At 40.3% G+C, this 22,532-nt stretch overlaps 2 pseudogenes; both read right to left on the minus strand.

The window, feature by feature from the left end:
* Positions 1-8,189: 8,189 nt before the first annotated feature.
* On the minus strand, positions 8,190-11,451 carry LOC146463014 (uncharacterized; annotated as a pseudogene).
* A 1,545-nt stretch (positions 11,452-12,996) lies between these two features.
* On the minus strand, positions 12,997-21,813 carry LOC146463015 (uncharacterized; annotated as a pseudogene).
* Between the last annotated feature and the right edge of the window lie 719 nt (positions 21,814-22,532).

The raw sequence follows: 22,532 nt of genomic DNA on the forward strand, positions 1-22,532 counted from the left end.
TGGTATGCACAATCACTTAAAAAGGACAGGGTTGATTTATCGTAATGTTTCCTTCTCCAGCAAATGAAAATTATTGCTATTTATGCCATAACTTTGTCATACAACTTTAAGTCACCACTTCTGAAAATGTTATACTGGTAAACCACCAGCGGCAAAACCAAACTTTTCCAGTACTACTAAGGCAGCAGTCACACAAAGGGATGTCCGAAATGGTTTTGGTTTTGATGCCAAAGTACCTCCAAACACCCACGAAAACAATTTATCAAAAAAAAATTCAAATTCCAAAACAACATCTTCATAAGCATTAAGACAGACGTGTAATGGCCCTTCCTTTGGTATTATGCTAATGTTGGGATTCCATCCACCAGCTATCAGCTTTTTGGGATAATACCATCCTGACCAGTCGGCGGCCAGTGGTATAAAAAATATGTTGCCATGTAACTAAAGTTCAGGACATTTGTTCAGTACACGCTTTAGGGCCATTTTGTAATCTTTCATGCTCTTTAGATCTTGTTGGAACTCGTCAGTTAACATGCATGTCTCTGGTGTCTCAAGGTCTTGTCTTGCTGGGTCTGAGTACACTCTAAACAACAAAACAGTATTTCAGTAAATAATAATAATTATCATTACACTAAATACAGGTCTTGTAGTCTGGGTACTGTACTTAGCAGCCCTGAGTGACATTAAAATTATTGTTGACTAACTTGTTTGAGAGGACTGAACATTTATTTTTTCGCTTGTTACAAAACTATTTTCTGTGAACATACATGACTATACATGTAACAAATTACACTTGGATCAATGCTTTGCATGTAAGCTGGTAGTTGGTCCCAAAACTGTTTCTTCATACCCGTACCCATACGTGACTGTACATGTAACAACTTACACTCGCACGTACCTTAGTTCGTGCAGTGCTGCCTGTAGTCTTCCTGGATCAATGCTTTGCATGTAAGCTGGTAGTTGGTTCCAAAACTGTTTATTCATACCCGTTAAGGAATTTGTCAATGTTTGAATGACGGATGTAACATTTATTCCTCCAACACAATGTCCTGAACAGAGTCCCACATGAAGAGCGCATTTCAAGCGTTCTAATTTTTAATTAAAAAAGGCGTGGCTTTTTTAACATTTCGAACTAGTAAAACTCTTGCGTGTAAGTTCCACTTTTTCTGCTTATCTACGCTTGCTTTATACATTTAATTCACTCTTCTGAATCTTCATTGTCGTAGTCAAGGGGGTTGGCAGAATTGGTGCAGGAAGACCCTTTGCACTGGCCACAGGCTGAGGAACACAGCATGTTGTTCTTGTGGCAGGTGCACCTTAAGGTGCTACAGTCCAAAGAAAAGTTACATCTGATTAACGGAAGAAGGGATTGTGGGGCAGGAGGCAAACCAGTTGTAATAGGGAGCACTTGATTGCCCGCTGACTTTCCAACCCAGTCCTCTAATGACGTCTCTGCGCCCTCTCCTTGCCATTACTTTACCTACAGATACATGCGCAGGCTGTGATATCGGGCCGCTGCTGAAGTTGGGAGTAGATTGTTTGGCTGTATATGGAATGACTTTATTGCAAGTTTCTCAAAGTATCTCTTATACTTCAGAGCCTCAAGTCCATCTGAAGGCTAACCACGGAACAGTGAAACCAGTGCGTTTTCACTTGCAGTAACGATGTCGGACACAGCAGAGTGAGAACTGAATACGTTGGCTTGCTCTTTAAAGTACGGTACATCAAGGAACTTCTTTAATGCTGTTGCCTTTCCAGCGCCATACAGGCGTGAAGTAGTGTCGCAGCCAGTAACGCCGTAAAGAAAAAGCAGACTCCTGCAAACCTCCTTACCAAGCTGTTCTTGAACTTTTTTCATAAGCCAGACTCGCGCCGTTTATTCCTGAAAATGTTTGCAATCTGCCTTTTTGGTTTTTCTTAACCTGATGCAATAATGATGGAGATGTTTCAGGATAGTTCTAAACGGAAACTGAGTTCCTGTTAAATTTATGTCTTTGATTCGAAAACAAAATCGTGTTGTTTCTGTATATTTCAAGTTACATTCCATGCCAAATACTGCCAAGGACGTGACGCTGAGTGGAGTGCAATTTGTATAGGTGATCACATGACTTTGAAAGTAATTTGGGATAAATCAGCACAAGTAAATTTTTCAAAGGCTAACCAAATAGGACGAGCCCGTAGGGCGAGTGCAATTTGTAGTCTTTGAAGAATTTACGAGTGCTGATTTATCCCAAATTGTACGAGACAAATCATGTGATTACTTGTTAATAATATACATGCAAAAATTAGACTCTGTTTTCCTCTTATCGTGTTTATTTCGTGTTGCGGCTCACTAATCCTGCCTACATTAAGGTTATTGGTTGACAACCTTGATTGACATGCTAGCACTTGTGGAAACTTACAGACCAAAAATATCCTCTCAATCGACAAAGATCAAGTTCTTATAGCATTTATCATTCTAAAGCGTTTACATTTTATGGACCTCAAGGAGAAAAGAGGTGTGAAGGGACGTCAAAACTTGTTTCTTTAAAGAAATCATCTTGTTATTCAGTTTGTTGTGGAATCTAGTCAAGGCGAAATAGATCAACATTTTCAAAACTTGAAGCCTTTTGAACTTATGAATCAGTGAGAAATCCTGTCCTCGCCAGGCGGTGTGGCTGACTGTGGCTTTTCGGGAGCTGCTGTGTTTCCCATGTTGAAAGTGACTTGACATTGGTGGAAATGGTTTATGTTCATGAAACACTGACGCTTATCATTCTGGCCAGTGGCCTGTTGCTGCAGTAGGCGGGCTTTTCCCTCCAGAACTTGCTTCGAGCTTTTAAACTCTCTGTCGTGAATAATTGAGTGTTTGTTCTCTTTCTTTGTTAGGTATCTGTCAATAGCAGTCACCATCACATGAAGGCTATCAGATTCGTAATCTTCCCCGTTTTTCTTAGAAACTGTTGCATGAAACTACTCCAGAATTTTGTTCAGGGCCCCCAGTTCATACTTTTCAATAGTTTCTTCATAGCCCTTTTGAGAAGCCCAAGACTTCAAGACTTTCAGCCAATTATTTGTGCTTTGTTGGGTGTTTTTGTTCTTAGCATTCTCCTTCAAACTCTGAATTTAAACGTTGTTACTTTCTCGTAACCTGTCCGCCATTTTGTGTTATTGCGCTTTCTCGACTTTCCTGTCAATCAATTTAATTTCACGTTTCTGCACTCAACTTCAACTTTCTGCACGTTTGGGATTAATTGACGCGCTCTCAGCCAATGAGCATGCTGAAATTTTTGCATGTATATCATTAGATCTGAAATCATGCGCGTGATTTCAAAATCGAATGAGCTCACAGCACGAGTTGGATTTGAAATCACAGGTATAATTTCAGACTAAAATTGCACAACACGAAGTTCAATTACCACTTCATTACACCTTTTTTGAAATCACACAGTTTTATTGTCAGTATTAATCTTTTATTTTTGTGGTATTACATTTCCATTTTGATGGGCTAAAAAAAGGTTGCAATTTAGAGAAAAAATAGTGCAATTTTGGAATAAATCGCACTGTTGAGAGCCAATCAGATTGCAAGGATCACCAATGATTTCTAAACGGGTGTAATAAATCTTGGAATTTACGGGTCGAGTAAGAATTTTCTTGAATCGCAAAGTATTCATACCATTTCATTTTTTCTGACTCAAAAGTCTCTATTCGGTTCAACTTCGCACCTTGCTTGTAAGACGTAATTCAATGCTAAATACTTCACCCAGGTAGCTGACCAGTGTGCCTGTTGTTTTTTTTTAACTCCGCGATTCTCTACTGATAAATCTAATTTAAACTACATATATATTATAATTACATGTAATTTGACTTACCTAAATATAATCTCACCAAAATCATTCTTTTAAAGCCTGATCTTGCAGCATGCGTTGAACAACACATGCAAAACGACGAGGACTGCGTCTATCCTCGTTTTTATGATGCACTTTAAAGGCTCATGATTAAACCTGTTTTTAGGCGACTTCACCTACTCAGATTTTCTGAGACTTTTCATATGTTATAAAGGACATGTGCCTGAGAAAGAAACCGTTTAAAAACCTTCTTTTGCAATTAGTTTGAGGTTTGGCTATTTTTTTTTTTTCGTAAAATGCCTGGACTATATGCAAAGATGTGAAGTAGAGCCACCACTCTCTGCTCTTGCAGCTGTTTCCTCTTCTCAGTCAGGCTCTTACCTCCTGTAATACAGGTAAGAGGGTCCTGGAAGAGTCCAGGGCTGTTTTTATCGGTGAATTGTTGCATGGCATCTGGATCATAGATCTTGGTATCAGAGGTGGTGATTTGGTGCCTGTACAGAGCCTTTTGAAATTCCTCCAACTTCTTGTCAATTGTTGATTCTGAAATGCTATAGGTGCAATGTAAAATAAAGGTTAAAATGTTAAATTTAATAGCAGCTAGGCCTGGTAAAATAATTAAACCTTTCATTTCTGTGAGCTGTTGTTTCATCATATTCAGTTGTGTTTCCAGCATGTGACATTGTTCGGCCTCCTGTTTGTAAAGTTGGTAAAACTCTGTCTCCTTTTCTGTTTAACTGGTCGTTGTTGTCAAAGAATGGAGTACAGAAACAAGTATGACTTTCCTCGAAAATCTTCTCTGATCGCCATGTGTTCAAGCCAGCGAATGAATACAAAATGTGAAGGGCGTGCATGCCCATATATGGCCTGTCACTATAGACATACTGTGACATCCTCCTCTTTTTGTTGATAAAAGAGGCCTGATTGCATGCAAATAAATTGGTTGGGAGAACATTTAATCACTCCTAATTAAATCAAACAAATGTCTATCAAACGACAACAGAAACCAAGAACAGTTTCATGGGTGTAAGTATGAACCCAATGTCAAGACGTTTCATTTGCAAGTCTATGTTTGTCTCTATTCAGTCTTTGAACCTGGCTGCAACCTGGGTGACATGCCCTGTGCTGGTAACCTGTCTCTTTGGTTGGTAGCAGGTCCTATCACCGGCTGCAAACGTACTTGCTGGTTCAATATCAACTCGCTTCTCACTGCAAGGTAGCTTTGAAGAAGGTGACTGTTCAGGTGTTGGTATGATTTTCATAAGGCGATCTTCTGCCAACAGGGGAAGTCTGGTTACCCTGTCGTTGGTTGTGTATGCATCTTTGGGGTTGTGCACTGAAGCCACTGCACCCGTGGGTGGAGAGTTATTGCCGGCTGGGGGAGTGGTTTCAGTCTGGCTTCTTGGTCTCAGGTGTTCCCTAGTTCTCTGGTAGATATTCCATTGAATGTCCATTATTGTTGGACACTCTGTTGGCATGTGGGCTGTACAGCACAACTGCTGGCTGCCAGGTTCAAGAGGCCTCTTGTCACTACCAGCCTTTCTGTCATAAAATACTGCCTGCTTCTCTTGTTGTCTCTGGTTAGTTGTTGCCTCTTGGTGAAGGTCATCATCCGGGTGTTCGGACTTCAGTGTGCTTCTTCTGCTTGGGAGTGTTGTTTGGGATTTCATCCAAATAGCAACTCCTGGGGTGATGGGGTCTAGTCACCAAGTGGAGTCATGCAATATATCCATAAGGCTGTGTAAGGGCATTCATTGTCCTCTAGTGCCTTCCTCAAGAGTGATTTGCAGGTTCCAACTGCTCTTTCTGTTAGGCTGTTTGCTTGATGGTGGTATAGAGAACTGCATTGCAGTGTGATGCTGCTTTGTTTACATTTTGTTTTGAACCTCTCGCTGATGTACTGGGATCCGAAGTCAGCGATTATAGTGGCTGGTAGGCGGCACTCTGCCAGGATGCTTGTGACACACGGTGTGACTGGTCATGTCGTAAAGGAGTCTTATCACAGGGAATCGTGAGTAGTAGTTGACGACCGTCAGATACTTCCTTCCATTGAATTCAAAGATGTCGGTGCCAAGCTTCTCCCGCGGCTGGGTTGGGAGATCTGGCTGCATGATGGATAGTTTTGGTCTAGCTGGCTGATGCTTGTTACACAAGTTGCAGTTCTACACCATCTGCCTAATATCAGTGGAGATACCGGGCCAAAACACTGATTCTCTAGCTCGGAGGATACATTTGTTCTCTCCCTGATGTCCCGTGTGGATTGCTTGGAGAACTTGGTTTCTCATGGAAGCTGGTATGACAATTCTGCTGTCTTTTCGTACTACGCCATCCTCCAATGTAAGGTCACATCGAAAGTTCCAAAACTCCAATAGTCTTTGTGGGCATTGCTTTCTCTAGGGAGGCCAGCTGTTGAAGATGGTATTCTTCAGTAAACTCATGGTATGGTCCTGTACTGTGGAGGACTTCACTGCTGTTAGCTCAATGGGGGTGGATATGAAATGGATGTTACATTGTGATGCCGAGTCTTCTGTAACCTGCTCGGGGTTTTGTCCTGCTTTCCTGTGACACACTCCTAACAGGGCATCAGTAACTGGAATGGCTCTCCCTTGCTTGTACTGGACATGGACATCAAATCGCAGGCTTCTTAGGACTAGCTTCTGCAACCGGCTTGGAGCCTCATTGATGTTTTTCTTGAACATTTGCTCCAAGGGGTAGTGCTCGGTTTCGACTGTCATGTTCTGACCAAGCAGGTAGTACTCGAACTTTTCCAAGCCATATGTGGCAGCCAATCACTCAAGCTCAATATTTGAATATCTGGATTTGGCATTGGTGAGTGACCGACATGCCATGGCGACAATGTGTTCATTTCCTTGGGAGTCTGTCTCAGCTAGGCTCCAATCCCTGTTTGGCTTGTGTCACACTGAAGAATCGTGGGCATAGTTGGATCTGGGTCATAATAGGAGGTGAGCTTGGACGAGCACAGTTCTTGTTTAATCCCATCAAGTGCCTGTTGATGGTAGGGCTCCCAGCTACAGTGGACATGCTTCTTGGTCAGGTCAGCTAGCCTTGTCGAAAAGTGGTTGAGGTGGGTCATCATGCCTAGGGTGGTCTGGAGTAGCCTGCATAGCTAGCGGTTTTTGTTGGTGGGCTTGCTGGAAAGCGGGGCCAAGCCAGGCCAAAACAAGTGGCAAAGCTGTGGGGAAATGTAGCAATAGCAATGAGAAACCGCCTGCCGGATTCGGGGCATTTTTGAGTAGTCTTTACGCTGGCGTACGGACCATTTTCATTGTATGATATTCTACACATATCAATCCAATGTCTTATTAATCTGCCATGGGATAGTTCTGTTTATAGTTCTGAAGATTTTATCGCGAAAAGCAAGCAAAATGGCAGAAGAAGCATTATTAAAAGCCTTATCGAACCTTAATATTCAACAACAAAACCGAGAAATTTTCCTGAGACAACAAGAAACAGCCATAAATAATTTGCTTGATGGGAGAGACATGATGGCCATTTTGCCCACGGGCTATGAAAAGAGTATGATCTTCACAGTGTATGTGCTTGCCAAACAAGAATTGTCCTCAATGAGAATGTGTGTGTTTGTATTTCAGCACACTGTCAATTTAAGGTGGCTCCCTGGAGTATTTACAAATGACCATGCCTAAATAGGATGAATTACAAAAGAAAATCTAGTTATTTTGTCTTTGAACTTTTGTTCCAGAGATTTACCAGTACAAATACCAATATAATAAGGCTTATTTATCCAGTGTCATTTTTTTATTAAGGCCGTTACCATGGCAACATGGCATGTAATGACAGGCAGTTATTCTCTTAGTTGTAGCCTTTATTCTGAAACATTTTTATTTTCCTTCGGTGAACTGTCTTTAATTTTTGTCACAGTATGGAAATGATATTGCCTGAGATATTTAAGTGGAAAAAACGTGCGGTCGTTCAGATGGTTTTGCCAATATTCCGTAATTTGTTTTTTGTTTTTTTTTGCAATGGAGCCGATTAGCTCTGACAAATTTTAACAAAAAGGAGATATTTTATGGGTACTGTATCTGTTTACCACTTGGCTGATTTAAAAAAAAATTCAACGAAGAGAACGCGAAAAAATTCGCAATTAATTTTTTCCAAGTTTGCTGTCTGACGTCACAAAAATCAGAAAAACATGCGCGGTTCGATGTCCATGTGAGCGTTCTCTGCGCAAATCATCACGCCCGCCCGCATGCGTACTCAAACAGAAAACATGTGATGATTTCTGCGGAAAGCACGTAAGCGACTTTGACTGAGTCATCGATGGTGTTTATGAGTATTAATACCGTAATATCTGGCCAGTTACGAAAGGAGAGAATGAAAGATTCAGTTTTGTACCAAATGCTGGATGTTTTCTTCGAAGTACTTGACTATTGTAGCTAAAATTCGTGTTGTGGTTGTGATTTGTGGCAATGACAATGGAGATGAAGTGGGAGGTTTTGAGCGGATGGCAATAAGTCCTTCTTTTCCAAACTTGTTGTACACTGTTTTCAGATTTTTGAATGCCAGCTCACTTCCGGATATTTTTTCAACTATGTTTTTCTTTAGGTATTGCTGATGGTGGAGATTATCTTTGAACTGCTGCATTAAAATATGACGGCGATCTAGATACATCACGTCCTCAGCTGCATGGCTTGCATTTACAAGGCAGGAGTTCTCTATTATTATTTTCGTGGAAAGTTCCAGCCGTGACTCAAAAATTATTTTTCGTAGTGCAAGAACATCTTCTAACGCATTGTGTGCTTCAAAGGGTTTTTTAAACAAGAAATTGTACAAGGAAGATTGATTGGTTTTTGGAAAGGTACCATCGGGATTTTGCAAACATGGAACTTTTTTTTCTGATAAGTTCTTTAAGCAATGTGAGGGAGTCAGCAAACCAAACGTTCATGGCCTCTAATTTTTCTTCGAAGTCACTTCCAGAATTTCTTAACAGGACAGGAGTGTCAAATGTTGAAGCATTGTGACCAAGAAGTATTGTTGAGACATTTAGTTTATAGTTTGGGACTTGCCCCTGTCCACAGACTGTGAAACAATGGTTAGAAACTTTGACTGCTTCCTTGAGAGGTAGTGTACTTAGTTCTTTGTTCTTTTTCTGAAGTTTCCTTTCACCATTTATTTTGAGTATTTTAAGTTTGTTCACTTTTGAAGCGAAATAATCAATGTCTTGCACAGGTGAAATATACGTTGAAAATTGATGAAGGCCAGATTTGTCGCTAACTGATAATTGACAGAGCTCAGCAGATTTTCCAGTAGTATTTGTCTAGGTGTCAAAATTAATGTTACAACTTCTTACTTTTTGACACAAATTTTGTTTTCATTGTATTTGACTTTTTTGCCAGTGGTCATGCAGTGTACTGTGGAACAATGCTCTCAATCTCTTTTAGTGCATTTGCAGTCAGTGTTGTGGACATGATGTTTAGGCCAAGGTTTAATCCAATACCTGTTTCATATGTTTTCCCTTCTTTTGCCTCTTTTCTTGCAGTTTGTTTACAGTTTTGTCTGTGGGCATTGGCTCTTTCCCGTTTAAAAGTTAAAGTTGATTTTCTAATTTTATCTTTAAGAACTTGACTGGTCATTTTTTCCCCAAATGTAATGCAAAATTTGCCAGGCTCTATGTTAAGGGCTTCAAGGGTTCTACTTATATAGCCATACCGCAAATTTGTCTGAGCAACCCCACACACCACTCGAAAATCATTACTTTCACTGCCACCATAAAATCTGATCTTTGGATTTTTGGAGCCTATCACACTGTTCAGAGCCTCATTTCGCTGGTAGTTTGTCATAGGTGCAAGCTTCTCTGCCACAGCATCAGTGCAGTAATCATGCAGTAGGCAGTAATCAGGTCTTTTCCATATGGCAGATCTTTATGCCTGTAGAGTGGTCTCCAAAGGCGTGATGAACAATTGACTTAACTGCAGCCTGAATCTTGTTTTGAGCAATAGCATAAGAAAAACATTTCACTAAATAGTTAATCACTTTTTGCGATAAAGGGGGAGCAATTGTCAAATTTTTGATTTAGACCAAGGTTGTATAAACGCGTTGTGAGGGATCTTTTCATATGTATAATGTCGCTGAATTTTCAACCTTATAAAACACTTTTTGACGTATGTGTGCCTCTGTTGTGGAGTCATCATCGCCTGTGTAAACTGATAACTTAACACTTTGGTTTGGAGCTCTGTTAAACAATTCAACCGCTGCAGCAGGCTCCATTGCTTTTGATGAGGCTTCATGATTTTGTCGGCAGTCGTGAGCTTTAGGTTTTTTTCCCATGGCTTTTGCACTGTCACAAAATCTACAGCTCTTTGTTCTCGTTGTATAGTCCAGGCTCCAGTTGTTCAAAGGCCGGATAACTTTATCCTGTGGATAAGCCACTATCCGACAGTTTCAATCTGTGCAAATATTTCAGTATTTCTTCTTGTACAAGCGAATATGCACACTCCAACCACAGTTAAGTTTGGGAGTGAACTAAAACCTTGGACAACATTTAACGTGAAGCATAGTTTAGACACTGAATAGTGCCTTATCCAGTGGATAAAGTTATCCGGCCTTTGAACAACTGGGGCCTGTACTTTACCAGAAGTTAAGCTCATAACTGCAGCTTGTCCAGTGCGTGAGTTGTGTCCCTTTCCACGTTTCTGCCAGCCCATGTTAAAGGAACAGGGCATGGGAACGAGATTACTTTCGTCAACCTGAACTCCATTCTGTAAGGCTTCCTTTCTTTCCATATTCAAAAAATCCTGAAAACTGCTTTTTTCAATACCTTCAACAGCTTTCCCGACCTCTCTTTCCCTTAGGTTAAATGTGACACAATTTAGAGTTGGGGCATTTAGCGTGGAGAGCACATTGTTTATATGAGTCTGACTAATGCCTGCATGAAGACAGCCGAGTGCCACTCTGATAATGTTAAAAGCAGGTGAACCAAGCTGTCCAGATCTGTGTTGTCCAGAAGTTTTGATGTCAGTCTTTTTACCACAGAACGGACAAATTATTGCAAATGTGCTGGCGAGGCCATGTTGTTTTTCACTGATCACATTGTAAAATGAAAGTGGACCCAAGTGATGCAAGTGAAGTGAAAACAAGCTTTGAGTAAATAATGCATATTTAGAATATTTGATGTTTTGTTGCAGGAGAAGTAGATGTATTTAATGAAAATGATTTACTTTTAGTCTCCCTACTCGCTGTTTGCTTATGCCTTTCAAAATGCTTTCTAAAGAGTTGGGCTACAGAAATGAGAGATAAGACATTTTTGTTCTGGATTAGATTTCTGCCCATGCATTACTGCTTAATTATATGCCTCAGTACTTTCGTGCTATTCCTCTTACAGTGAAGGTTGTGTGGCATTAAAGGCACTAAATAAAACCTTGTGGTAACCAATAAATTGCGGGTTTACAATATGTAACATCAAGAGCGGATACAAGGAGGGAGATTATAATTAAGCTGAAAAGCAGATCCAGAAGTCCAGTCCAGTTCAATTCATTCTCTATATTTTTAATGAAAACATAATGGTTCACGTTTACCTGATCGTCAGTGAGAGCAGCTTTGGAGACTATTCCGAAATGTCTTGAGGTCAATGAGACGAGTTTCGTGGGAAATAGCTTCTTCTCTTTCGGCTGTGGCCTGCTATAAGCACAAAAAAATGATGTTTCCTAAATTATTTTGCGCATGTTGTGTACTGCCGGTGAAAAAAAATTCTTCTAAAGCGATACCGAGTCAGCTGCTTACCTGGATGCTTCTTGTGTTACGTTTAAGGGCTGGTTCGTTTTCGTCGGTGCAGTTTTCAAACTCCAGTGTCCTTTTTGCGACATAATTTTTATTTGCGTTACTTTCACTGCTTTTGTGAAGTGCCCATTCATGCTGCGCTTTCCATGGTGCAATGGGGAGGCCAAGGGAGATTGGGAGAAGCTATGACTGCCAAGTGATCTGGGCAGTGAATTTCCTTCTTCCGTATCTTGAGAGCTAGCTGCAACCATCCCAAAGACTGTGAAAACAATATTAGGAAAGTTCCTGCTTTGTTTACGATACGAATCACTTTCACGAGGATCGATACTTTGAGGCCAATAACAGGTAACTTGTATAGAGACATAGGGCGCTTTCCATTCAGTCAAAATTTCCGAGATTTCCGGTCAGAAATCCAATGGAACGGGAAAAGTTCCGGAAAGAATTTCCGAAAATTTAGGACTACCTTTTGAGCTTACCCTTCTTTCCGAAATTTCCGGAATTACCGAATTTTCTGTGTTCCATTCGCGATGAGTGTCGGATTTAGTCTCCCCGGCCAGCCGAGCGCGAACGTCATGTAAGCCGAAAGAGCCGCAAACAAAATGGCTACGGAAGTGTATCAATGTTCTGCTTGTGGTTTTTTGTCTGAGATTTTCGACGTTTTCTTAAACCACGAATGTCACTTACCTACGACCAGCAACGGTAGGTTTACATTCAATCCAGGTCACGCGTAAACAGTATTTCCAAGAATGAAATGAACATTCGAATTTCTCTTTGTAATGTCCGACGTGTGAATGGAATGTTGGACATTTCTCTGGAAATCGTTCCGAAAAAAGACGCATTAACTGAAAAAAAGATTCAAAATACTAGGGAAACAATTGTTATTCTTTAAATAAAAAATTTTGCAATGTAAAGAAAAATTCATAGCTTTATACCGTCAATAAGCTAGGGAAATTTATAAGGGAACTCTGAAATCTCGTTGGCGATTTTCAAATTAAACTGACATGTAAATTTCTAAACTCCGTTCAAATTTCAAAAATATCGTTCACGCGTGACCTGGGTTGACTGTAAGCCTCCTCACGTGATTCACAAGTTCAGGGACCCGTTCCATTTGACCAGCAGAAATTCCGAAATCTTGAACCGGTTTTTTTTGTTGAATGGAAAGCGCCCATAGTCTCTTTTTCGAAATCTACGACCTATGCGAGCCAAACACCTTGCATTGCGAGCTTCAAGCAAGTTTATGAAGTTTTTTTCGGACAATGTTACGAAACAGGGAAGCCATCTTTACATTTTTTGCGTGGACGTAGTGCGGATATTGCGCAGATTTTAAAACTCGCGCCATACTAGTGCTCAGTTTACGCACAGTCATAAAACTCTAGGGACCGACCTTAAGCTCTTCCTCATAAAAACACCTGTTTATAAATTACACTTCCATAGACAAGTTGTGTATTCCATCTTCCTAATACTGGTAAGTGAAGACTTTGTTAACTTATATTTCCCTTTCAGTAATACATTATCACAATAAAGTTACACATACTGTTTGCGATCTTGTTTTCAATTTTTCTGAGTACCGATGAGGAATGTGATGGATGACTACATCTCTCAAGGGATTGAATTTTGGGAGGTATTTGCAGACTATTCTGCTCACTAGCACTGCCCATCTGTGCTTGAGACATTCTAGTGTTGTTTGGTCGGGAAAAAGATCAATTAAATCAAATGGACTTCTTTAAGGGGATTTTGTGGTCTTGTAGTGTCTAAATTGGGCTCATTGACCCTGTTCAGGACAGCATATTGCTGTGTCCAGTGAATAGAGCGGTTGCTGCACTTTGAATTCTGGCCATCAAATCAATATTGTCTCCCACCAACCTAAACATAATATTAACAATTATATGCCCTAATACGTTTTCTGCAATTAATTTATTAGAATGCATGTTATTCAAAAAAATTTAAATCTTCTAATTTATTATACAATAAGCTTATTGCCAAGGGTAAAAAATAAGAAATGAATCCTTAATATCAACTGCAAGTTCTAACTGCAGGTTTTTTTGGTTCAAAAATTAACCCTCAGCATTGTTGTTGCGGCTTTAGATTTCACAAAATAACCAGTTTGGCAGTTTCTATTGACAACGTAAATATCTGTCGTATGGCAGGTTTACTTCGGCAATTTTTGTTGCTACTACCAAATCCTGGTCAGTTAGAACATCTTTTCCAGACGCGTTTTACAGACGCTGAGAAGATTCTCTTGGCAGAATTTGAAGCCACTAGGCTCAAAGAAGTTGTATTTCTTGATGGTTTATCTGAGAATTTGATCTGTGCTCGCATGATCTCGTCCCCATGATGACCAACTTGCTTTTCTCTAACTTCCTTCAATAACAGACTCTCTACGTTCACTTTTTCGATCTCCTTCTTCCAATGACACACCTTCAATTCACAGCTCTCACTGATCTTCCTCTGGAATTCGACAATCATATATGGAGACATGCAGACACCCAATTTATTTACCAAATGTAGATGGTCATACTTGACACCGCTATGACAGAGAATTGCTGAAATGCGGTAAGCAACTGCTGACATAAGGGGGTTTTTTCCTCTAGCAGCAACTGTTATCAAAGCCACTGAGTTGGTTTTCTTGATATCCGGCTCCGATGGATTTTGCATATTACACGCACCTTTGACACAATTCTTCAAGAATGGACACCAAACTCCCGCCTCATGAACCATTCAAAATTGAAAATTCAGCCAAATCTTCGGGTCTGGACTTCTTGAACACTGAATCTGTAACATCATTACAGCACTCTTGAAATTCCCTGCCAACAGTTTTTCTTAGAGGATCCTAATTTCAACCCGTACATTTGGATGTGCGAACGCCAAATTGGCAACCGTTTTCCACCTTCTTCTACATAGATTTGCGATCATCGATTTTGTTTTATCTTGAAACGAGCTAAACATTTCGACACGTCCACTTGGGTTGACAATTACTACTTTCACTTCTGTAGTGGTACTTTCAAGTAAATCTTCCACGTTCAGGTTAGAGGAAGCAATTTCAGTAGCTTCCTGAGGTGAGATTTCCAGGATTTTGTAACGTTCCAACTTTGAGGGTGCTCCAACTGCACAAGCAAAATTCGAGGAAAAGTTTGGTAGGACAAGCTTCAAATGGAATGACATCTACAGATTACTTTTTACAGTAGCTTTGAATACAAAATTTTTTGAACAGATACTTAGTTACAAACACCTTTCTTCACGAAGTTGGGTTGAAACCGACAGCATTGTGTACGTTTTGTGGTGAAGAGAGCGAAACCCTTGAGCATTTATTCATTTCATGCTGCATAACAGAGAGATTTTGGCTGGAATTTATTCACTGGTGCAATAATATACACATTGAACTTGAAAAACTATTTGAGGTCGATAAGCTTTTTGCAATTTGGGACAGAAAAGAGGATTTCTCTTACTTAACCATCTACTTATCATTGCCAGGCAAAATATTTACGATTGTAGAAGCAAACTTATTCACCCGTAGCTGAGATTATTTATCTCTAAAGTTTATTATATTTATTAAATAGAATTTAAGATCAACAAATTCACCAAACATGAATCCAGTTTTAACCGGAAATGGAACAAGTATATCACCAGTTTCACTAGGTTCAAAGAAGTTGTATTTCTTGATGGTTTATCTGAGAATTTGATCTGTGCTCGCATGATCTCGTCCCCATGATGACCAACTTGCTTTTCTCTAACTTCCTTCAATAACAGACTCTCTACGTTCACTTTTTCGATCTCCTTCTTCCAATGACACACCCTCAATTCACAGCTCTCACCGATCTTCCTCTGGAATTCGACAATCACATATGGAGACATGCAGACACCCAATTTATTTACCAAATGTAGATGGTCATACTTGACACCGCTATGACAGAGAATTGCTGAAATGCGGTAAGCAACTGCTGACATAGTGGGGTTTCTTCCTCTAGCAGCAACTGATGTTATTAAAGCCACTGAGCTGGTTTTCTTGATATCCGGCTCCGATGGATTTTGCATATTACACGCACCTTTGACACAATTCTTCAAGAATGGACACCAAACTCCCGCCTCATGAACCAACACTTTATTTGAAAATGAAGCCAAATCTTCGGGTCTGGACTTCTTGAACACTGAATCTGTAGCATCATTACAGCACTTTTGAAATTCCCTGCCAACAGTTTTTCTTAGAGGATCCTAATTTCAACCCGCACATTTGGATGTGCGAACGCCAAATTGGCAACCGTTTTCCACCTTCTTCTATATAGATTTGCGATCATCGATTTTGTTTTATCTTGAAACGAGCTAAACATTTCGACACGTCCACTTGGGTTGACAATTACTACTTTCACTTCTGTAGTGGTACTTTCAAGTAAATCTTCCACGTTCAGGTTAGAGGAAGCAATTTCGCTAGCTTCCTGAGGTGAGATTTCCAGGATTTTGTAACGTTCCAACTTTGAGGGTGCTCCAACTGCACAAGCAAAATTCGAGGAAAAGTTTGGTAGGACAAGCTTCAAATGGAATGACATCTACAGATTACTTTTTACAGTAGCTTTGAATACAAAATGTTTTGAACAGATACTTAGTTGCAAACACCTTTCTTCACGAAGTTGGGTTGAAACCGACAGCATTGTGTACGTTTTGTGGTGAAGAGAGCGAATCCCTTGAGCATTTATTCATTTCATGCTGCATAACAGAGAGATTTTGGCTGGAATTTATTCACTGGTGCAATAATATACACATTGAACTTGAAAAACTATTTGAGGTCGATAAGCTTTTTGCAATTTGGGACAGAAAAGAGGATTTTCTCTTACTTAACCATCTACTAATCATTGCCAGGCAAAATATTTACGATTGCAGAAGCAAACTTATTCACCCGTAGCTGAGATTATTTATCTCTAAAGTTTATTATATTTATTAAATAGAATTTAAGATCAACAAATTCACCAAACATGAATCCAGTTTTAACCGGAAATGGAACAAGCATATCACCAGTTTAAGTGCTTCATAGCGGCACCCAGGTCTTTATTTCTCCCATTTAGTTACTTTTGTTATCAATTCTATTGTTATCATCATTTTATTTTGCTGCCATGTAACCTTTAATAATGTAAGAAGGTGTAGCGTCTTTTAGGTTGTATGATATTTCTGTTAAATACATATTGTATGTGCCACAATTTATTAACTAGCAAGTTTGGTTTTGTGCATGTCTGTGTTTAAGTGTAAAGTATTATATTGTAAGTAGCGTAAGCATTATATTGTTAAGTAGTGTAAGTAATATGTTGTGAATAATAATAATAATAATAATAATAGAGCAATTTTGCTAGCTTCCTGAGGTGAGATGTCCAGGATTTCATTTGGTTTGTGCGAAGTAATGCCCACTGGAGGCACCTTATTAAATGTGAACAATTTCTTTGCTCCTGTGCTTTTTTCTAAAGTTTTGCGTCCTTTTCTTGCTAGAGGACTTCTGTCTGGCAAAGAAACGGTAGTTGCTAAGAATTGACTTAATCTGCCTGAATCATCATCACTTTTGATCGCAGTGTTTTCCTTATCTCTTTCCAGCTTCGAGTGGATGAAATTATAAAGTTCGAATGCATTCCTTATTTTTCTTCCACAGGTATGGCATACACGATCAGAAAACATGTCTGATCAGGCTATTTTCAATCTGATCCATGACGAAAGTTCTGCTTAAGTCACATTTTGACACCCTTTACACTTCGAAGTCTTGAAGAGGTTTTGGGTAGAGATACAAGAAGTCTTCTGAAATTCTCTTATTTAATCTTCAGTTAGCAAGAGCACAATCCACAGTTATCATTGACACTTGTTGTGCATCGAGAACTGGAAAGCTTTTCTCCCTTGACAGGCTTTTTCAGAGTGTCGGCCTTCGCTGCCATCGAAAAAACGGAATTTCCAGGATATGTTTTGATAGCCAGCTGCCCCATCACTTTCCCGCCAACTTTGCAACTGAGAAAGTTTCATTTTACCATCTGTCATCTGATTGGTTGAGTTAACTGGATATTGACAGGTTGTCAAATGTGTAAATTTTGGGGGCATCAGTGGTAAATGACTGGAATCCAGGCTGGTGGTTCCTCGTTGTGAAGCCACACGCTGACGCAGCTTCACTGCAACTGTCGCAACTCTCACCCCGTATCCCCCGCAGCTGGACCACTCGTTCTAGCCGGCTTTGCCTACCAACAAAAACTGCCAGCTACACAGGCTAAGTCTGGAGCTGTCTTGTGTTTGATGGGGTCTTTGTCATACAGTGAATTGTTTCAAGTTTCTCCTTGGCCGGTTGGGTTCCATTCTCAGTCAGAGCGTGTCCAAAGAAGTCAACTAGTGTCTGCTTGAACTGCAACTTTTCAGAGTTCAGGCTGACTTTGTGTTTGTGAGTGGCCTTGAGCATTTCACGGAAGGCTTGGTCGTGCCTTGATTCGGTTGAGCCACATACCAAGATGTCGTTAGCAATGCCCGTTACATTGGGGATGTCTTTGTACACCTTGTGAAGTTTGCAATGGATGATGTCTTGGGAGAGCTTGACCCTGAAGGGTAATCGTGTAAAAGGTTCCGTCCAAAGGGGGTGTTAAATATGGATAGCAAGCTTGATACATGGTCCGAAGCTACATGCCAATAACCTTTTTTGCTATCGCCGATGGAGAAGAACTTCTTTCCATGCAGCTGCGGCAGGAGCTCATCAATGGTATGGGTGTAATAATGCTCTCGAAGTCTATTCCTGTTAAGGTCTTTTGGGTCAAGGCAAAGTCTCATCTTCTTTTTGCCTTTTGGGTTTCTTTGATGTTACATACAATCAAGTTTACCCAGTTGGTTGGTTCGTTCACGACAGTGATGACATCATCTGTGATCATTTTGTCAAGCTCCTCCTTGTAAAGGAATGTGTGTACTGGAACAGTGGCAGCGGGTGAATGACTGGAATTGGGTCTTCAATTAGTTGAATGTGGTACTTCTCTCCGGGGAAACAACCTAACTTGTCGAAGCAATGTTGGTACTCTTCCAAGACAGTTGGCTTAGATAGCTGACCGTGGTGTGCCTCAGCTACTGTCCTGGTTGGAGGAATGGTACTAACTTCATCTAAATTTGCTGATATTATTCCCAGGTCTTGCGACTGTCTGCAACCCAGCATGGATGGGCTTCCTGGGGCTTCCACGGTGTTGAGTTTGATGGTGGCTGACTTGTCCTTAAAGGAGACTTTTAAGATAGCTGCACCAATGTTTCCTATCTGAGAGTCTCCATATCCTCTTAAAACATTGCTTCAGGGAAGGATATCAATCGGAGAAGGGAAGTGCTGGAGATCTGTGGTAGTGATCACGCTGGCATCTGCTCCAGTATCTACTTTCAGGCTCATGTTGTGGTGTTCATAGATCTTAACCTTGGCCTAAATCTTGTCTGGATGGCTGTCAAGGGAATTGAGTGATATTTCTTGCGTTTGCTGGCCCTTTGTTGAGGTGAGGGTTCCAAGGAATACAGTGACAGGTTCAGTGTCGCTTTTTTCTTCTTTTGGTTCCTCTTCATAAGTGTACCCATCATAATTGTCATCCAAGGGGTACTCATCTTCTAGACAGGGAATCATTTTCTTGATCCCAAAAAAATTAAGATCCTCTACTGCTTAAAAACTGGCGCCCTATCACTCTTTTAAATGTAGATTATAAATTAGCAGCCAAATGTATTGCAAGGTGTTTAGAGAAGGTTCTTCCGCATCTGATAGAGCAGGATCAGACAGGATACATCAAAGGTAGTGTATTGGCGAAAACATCCGGGTAATTTCAGATTTAATTGAACAACATGAAAATAAAGACGGTAGGATACTTTTCTTAGACTTTGAAAAGGCCTTTGAATGGGGTTACCTTTTCAAGGTGCTAGACCTCATGAACTTCGGCCCTAGTTTCCTTAACTGGATTCACACTTTCTACAAGAACATCTCCAGCTGTGTTATTAACAATGGTTACTCCTCAGATTTTTTTCTTTACAGAGAGGAGTAAGACAAGGATGCCCCCTTTCAGGACTACTCTTCGTTCTTGCGGTAGAACCACTCGGCCATCAGATCAGAATCTCCGAATCTATCAAAGGTCTTGAAAATGGGAATAAGATCACCAAACTCAGCTTGTATGCTGATGACACCACCGCTTTTATCCGCGACGATTTATCTGCAGCTTCCTTATTTGATCTGCGCGATCAATTTGGCGACCTCTCCGGCTTGAAAATAAATAAGTCGAAAACCAAGGGTTTGTGGCTAGGTGTGTGGAAGTGTAAACTAGGCAAAGGCGAGCCTTTCGGTATTTGAAGGCCAAAGCAGTATGGAAGAGCAAAATCCAATGTAATAACCTGATGGGTAGTGAACCATTCAAGTCGCTTGCCGAGAGGGACACTATCCTCTCCACTAAAAGGGCTCGTTTGATACTCAGGGAACATTCTTTCCCCCCGGCTCGTTTGTTGAAATCAATCTAAGTAAACAGGTGCCAAATGTCAAGGACACCTACGAACTTCCTTTTAAAGTCACTGTTGAAAACAAGTTGACAAACTTTGAGTTTAAAATTATACATAACATCTTACCAACCAATCTCTCTCTCTCATTATAAAATGAACATAAAAGAAACACCACAATGCGAGCACTGCCTCTTTCAAAATGAAAATCTTTTTCATGTTTCTTGAGTGCCCTGTAGTTGAATCATTTTGGAAAGAAGCCGTAAGGTGGTGGAATATAAAGCGTTGAGATAATATTAATCCCAACTACTCTGAAATCCTTTATGGCTACAAACCTGAATCTAACAGCTTTTACGCGTAAAATTATTATGTTCTCATTGCTAAATATCATATATTCCTCACAAGAAATCAGTCAGAGTCTCCGAGTTTAAAGGTCTTTCTTGCCTTACTGGAAAGTAAAATCAAATATGAAAAACAATTGGCCATTAAAAACTAAGACTGTGGAAAATACGAAGCTAAGTGGACCACTCTCTGCGTATGCGATGTGTAATTTTTTCTCTCTCCTTGTCTATCTTCTTTGCACCTGTCTATTACCAACCCTTTTCTATGTTTCCGACATGGTTGTATTGTGTCGTTGTAAATCATGTAATCAGTAATGAACTTAAGCGTATTGTTTGTTTTTATTTTAACGCAGTGTAATATATAGCAAATAATGTAATGTAAGTAAGTAAATGTAAGTGCAGTGTAATGTAAGATAGCGTTGTAGTGCTTTGTAGATAATCTAAGTATTGTAAGTACTGTAGTGTAGTTGTTAGTACTCAAGTACAGTAAGCATTTATTGTAAACGTGAAGTGTGAAGGTCAGATTTCTCGTCACCTTTGGAAATTATCTTCATTTGTGCTTTCATCAACTTTTGCGAGGTGGTAGACTTGCTTGAAGGTTAGCCCGTTGCCAAGTGCAATTGCATCTTTGCGTACTTTATCAGGCGTTTCTGCATGCACACTCTTGGATAATGGCCGGTCTTGTCACAGTGCTTGCACTTGAAATTTTTGGCGGGGCAACTTGCTGTTCTATCATGGGTGTTTCTGCACCTGAAGCATCCTTTTGACTTGAACTGAAGTCGACAAGGTTTTCTTCCAGTTGAAGCTTTTTGATTTTGGTCGCCGTAAGGAGGTTGATGTTTGAAGCTCTGTCTTGGTGGGTTTTGGGTCGTCAGTATGCAGATTCTCATTGAACTGTGTGAAGGTCAGATTTCTCGTCACCTTTGGAAATTATCTTCATTTGTGCTTTCATCAACTTTTGCGAGGTGGTAGACTTGCTTGAAGGTTAGCCCGTTGCCAAGTGCAATCTTATCTTTGCGTACTTTATCAGACGCCACGCTGAATACCAGTGTATCTCGGAGGGCATTTCTTTAGCAGCAGGATCGTATCCGCCATTTTCAACTAATAGTCGCGCTTCGGCTTCCTACAGTGGTCTATCTCCCTGCTTTAGGCAACGAAGTTGATGTCTGGCGAGGATTTGATTACTTTGGGGCTTTATGTAAGCCTCTAGGGCCGCCATAACTGGAGTGATCTTCACCGTCGTTAGCCCATGTGGGCGTGTTGTAGATCTCGAGGCCTTTGTCGCCTATCCATAACATCAGCAATCTCACCTTTTTCGCCTCTTCGACTTTGTCAAGCGCCCCCGCGAAGATAAGTTCGCATTTCTGTTTGAAGAGTTTAAAATGCTTGTGGATATCTACTGGAGTGGTCCAGTCCATCGATGGGGGTTTGAATCGATCGGCCATGTTGTTGTTGAATGCTTGAGATCACTGATGTACTTTTACTGTTAGCACTTGAAGTAACTTATGTTCCAAGGCTTGAACTTTTCAGCCGGAGGATCTGCATCTTTTCAGGATCCCACTTCTGACACCATGTCAAAGAATGGAGTCCAGAAACAAGTATGAGTTTCCTGGAAAATCTTCTTTAATCACCATGTGTTCAGGCGAGCAAATTAATACAAAATGGGAAGGGTGCGCATGCCCATATATGGCCTGTCATGCTAGACATACTGTGACAATCGCATTCGTTTTCTACAAGGAATGCAACAAAACATGCTGGTATTTACAACATGGGTACTGGTAAATGACCTGATAAAATAGTACACACTGCTAAGGAAATCGCATATCAGTTATATTTGTAAGAAAATTTCTAAGTCCGTTGGTATAATGTACAGATTTTGTTTCTTTTTGTCATCAAACACTAAAAAATCTTTGTATTATACCTTAATTTATCCCTATTTAAATTATTGTACTACAGTTTGGTCTTCTACTTATGTAACTAACTTGAATCGCGTTTTTCGTCTTCAAAAAACGAGCTGTGCGAGCTATGACAAATTCTAATCACCTTGCACCTTCTGCACCTTATTTGCACAATTGAATATCCTAGATATTTTTAAAGTGAATTCCCTTTATGTTGCAAAATTTATGTTGCCCTCTCACCAAAGTTTGCTGCCCTTGCCCTTTTT

This window comes from Pavona decussata, unplaced genomic scaffold (assembly GCF_977016875.1).
Source record: "Pavona decussata unplaced genomic scaffold, jaPavDecu1.1 SCAFFOLD_181, whole genome shotgun sequence".
Taxonomy (NCBI): Eukaryota; Metazoa; Cnidaria; class Anthozoa; order Scleractinia; family Agariciidae; genus Pavona; species Pavona decussata.